The sequence below is a fragment of the Hylobates moloch genome, unplaced genomic scaffold (genome assembly GCF_009828535.3).
Source record: "Hylobates moloch isolate HMO894 unplaced genomic scaffold, HMol_V3 SCAFFOLD_7, whole genome shotgun sequence".
NCBI classification, from domain to species: Eukaryota; Metazoa; Chordata; class Mammalia; order Primates; family Hylobatidae; genus Hylobates; species Hylobates moloch.
In genome coordinates, this window is record NW_026652282.1 from 85,811,877 (window position 1) to 85,816,002 (window position 4,126).

Here is a 4,126-nt window from a genome sequence, read left to right on the forward strand (position 1 = left end):
AGGGTGCTGGAAAGGAGCTGTATCCCTCCCCCCAAAACTATGCTATGTATTTTAGTCTTTTTTTTTTTTTTTTTTTGACACAGGGTCTCCCACTGTCACCCAGGCTGGAGTGCAGTGTTGTGATCATAGCTCACTGCAGCCTCTAATTCCTGGGCTCAAGCAATCCTCCTGCCTCAGGCTCCCAAGTAGCTGGAACTGCAGGTGTGCACCACAATGCCGGGCTGAGGTGTTTTTGTTGTTCTTGTTGTCGTTGTTGGTTGGTTGGTTGTTTTTTGCAGAGATGGAGGTCTATTTTGGCCAGGCTGGTCTCTAATTCCTGGCCTCAAGCAATCCTCTCGCCTGAGCCTCCCTAACTGCTGGGATTACAGGCATGAGCCACCGCGCCTGGCTAACTTCTGAAGTCACTGCTTCAGCAACTTAAAAACCATACCAATAGACTGAGGATTTCCAGAATTTTTTTAATTGAGAAGCAGATGGATTCATGAGACTGCTAACCCCAAATCCATCAGAACAAGAGTTTGTCATATATGACTGAATTATCTGATGAGGGATTATTGTAGTTTTTTTTTAATATTGCTGATGTTGTTCTATGTTCTGGATATATAATGCAGCCTTGTCTTTCTTACATATCTGTAACCCATAACAATTTAGTTGACTTGGCATTTGTAAACTGAAACAAAATATTTGTAAATTATCTTTTTCTCTCTGATACCCCCACCCTCTGTAGAATTTGCAAATTAAAATTAGGTATTCTACTTTTCATGGTAATATAGTGATCTATACAGGTTCACTAAGAACTTGTCCTCCTTTAACCAGGATATATTAATAATTGGCAAATTTGGTTATGCAAATAAGGCCTTGTCCGAAATATCATATTTGCGAATGATGCTCACTTAATCAAGTATAACCAGCTACAGTTAGAGAATTAAGATTTAAACTAGAGAGCCCACTGAGGAAAACCAACTTAGTACCTGGCTTTCAGGGTCCCAGCCTTATAGGTGAGAAACGAAGGCCAGGACCTCTGAGATAGTTTGATAACCTCAAGAAGAAAGAATTGGCCCAAATTAGATATAGTGCAGGTGAAATCCAGTGAGAAAAGCTTCTTGAGTTTCCTTCATAGCCTCAGGATGAGCAAATAATAAGAGGCTTTTAAAAATCCAATGTGAAAAGCCCACAGCTAACATCAAATTCAATGGTGAATGCCTGAAAGCTTTTCCTTCAAGATCAGGAACAAGACACCTGCATTCAAAATAATATTGGAAGTTCTAGACAAAGCAATTATATGAAGAAAAAGAAGCATTCAAATTATAAAGAAAGTAAAATTATTTCTGTTCACAGGTGACATTACCTAGTTTGTAGAAAAATTTAAGGATTCCACAAAAGAACTGTTCGAACTAATAAATTCAGCAATGTTGTAGGATACAAAACCAACATATAAAAATCAGTTGCATTTTTACACACTGACAGTGAACAACCCAAAAAGAAAATTAAGAAAACAATTCCATTTGCAATAGCATTAAAAAAGAATATAATAATTAGGAATAAACTTAACTAAGGAGGCAAAAGACATCTGCACTGAGAACTACAAAATGTTGATGAAAGAAAATTTAAAAGACAGAAATAAATGGAAATGCATTCTGTGTTCATGGATTGAAAGACTTAGTATTGTTAAGATGTCAATACTAACCAAAGTGATCTATAGATTCAATCCCTATCAAAATCCCAATGATGCAATGATGTTTTTTGCAGGAATAGAAAAATGCATCCTAAAATTCATATAGAATCTCAAGGGATACTGAATAACTAAAACAATCTTGAGAAAGAACAAAGTTGGAGGTCTCACACTACCAGATTTTAAAACTTACCAAAAATCTACAGTAATCAAAATAGTATGGTACTGGCATTAAAGACAGATAAATAAACTAATGAGATAGAATAGACAGCCTAGAAATAAACTCTCACTTATATGATAATTGATTTTTGACAAGGGTGCCAAGACCATTCCATGAGGGAAAGGACAGTCTTTTTAATGAGTATGTGAGGAAAACTGAATATCCACATGCCAAAGAATGAAGTTAGATACTTCCCTTACACCATATACAAAAATAAACTCAAAATAGATCAAAGCCCTAAATGTAAATCTAAAACTATCAAACTCTTAGAAGAAAACATAGGGGGGAACCTTCATGACATTAGTTTGGGCAATGATTTCTTGGATAACAAAAGCACAGGCAACAAAAAATAGATAAATTGGATTTTATCAAAATAAACTTCTGTGCATCAAAGGACACTAACAACATGGTGAAAATGCAATCCATGCAATGGGAGAAAATATTTGCAAATCATATATCTCATAAGGGACTAATATTTAGAATATATAAATAACTCCTACAACTCAACAATAAAAAAAATCGAATTAAAAACTTGGCAAAGGACCTGAATGATTATTACTCCAAAGGAGATATATAGATTGCCAATAAGTACACGAAAAGATGCTCAACATCACTAATTAGTAAGGAAATGCAAATCAAACCACACAATGAGATACCACTTCACATCCATTAGGATGGCTATTATACAAGAAAAAAAAAACAGAAAATAAGAAGTATTGGCAAGGATGCAGAGAAACTGGAACCCTTGTGCATTGTTGATGGAAATGTAAAATGGTACAGCCACTGTGGAAAACAGCATGGCAATTCCTCAAAAAATTAAACATACAATTAATATATGATCCATCAATTCTACTTGTAGTAGATATCCAAAAGAACTGAAAGCAGGAGCTTGAATAGATATTGTATGCCAGTGGTCAATAACAGCATTATTCACAATAGCCAAAAGATGGAAACAACCCAAGTGTCCACCAAGGGATGAATAAATAAATAAAATGTGATACAGACATACAATGGAATATTATTCAGCCTTAGAAAGGAATAAAATTCTGATACATGCTATAACATGGATGAACCTTGAAGACATTATGCTAAGTGATATAAGTCAGACACAAAAAACAAATATTGTATGATTCCATTTATATGGGGTACCTAGAGTAGTCAAATTCATAGAGACAGAAAGTAGAATGGTGGTTACCAGGGACTGGGTTTTGGGGGGAATGGGAGGTTGTCGTTTAATGGGTACAGCTTCAGTTTGGGAAGATGAAAAAGTCTGGAGACAGATGGTGACAATGGTTGCACAACAATGTGAATATATTTCATGTCACTAAACTGTACATCAAAAATGATTTATGCGGTAAATTTTATGTTTTTTATATATATATATAAATACGGTAAAAAAGTCCAATGTGATCATTATGAAAACTCTTAGCAATGAATACTAAAGAAGGACTATATAGTAAATTAGGATTTCTGCTGTACCTGTGTAAATAAACAAGCCAAATCTAATGAGTACAGCCTCATTTTGTGGTCAAGAATAACCATACTTTGAAATTAATGTTTATCAAAAATAGAAAAACTATAGGAAGAATGTTCTTCAAAGGAAAATTGTGTGTTATTTATAGTACACCCTTCTGGGCTGTTTGATTCTGATTCTATGGGAGCAATTTTATAGCTCTGTACGCTTTTAGTTACTTAAAGAAATGGAAATAATTCCAGTCCATAAATATGCAAATGAATTTTGTATGGTGAGGGTGTGGAAAAGAATGGCCTTCCTCTCTTGTGGCAAAACCTCTGAGAAAGAGGCTATTTTCAGTTTAAAAATAATGAAGCTTTAAAATTTCATGTAGTCATATCTGTTAATATTTATTATATTAAATAGTAAAACAGAAATTGTTAATATATTTATATTAATTCATTTTAAACTTACAATAAAATATCCATTACACTCTGTAAACCTACATTGTAAATTTATATGAAAAATATGTTTTCTAAAACAAGTCATAAGGAGATGGACTTTTTATTTGAAAATCTCTTTAATATTTATTCTAACAGGAGTCTGTTGAATTCTTATATATGTTCCTGCAATTAATCTGTTGGATATAATATTTAAGGTATCTCTGGAAAATTTCAGCATATATTTGTGAGGGAATGAGAATGAAAAATTAGATAACATCTTACAGGTCCCGTGAATGGCTGACCTACAAAAATAACTAAAAGAACTGATTCGTTGGTAA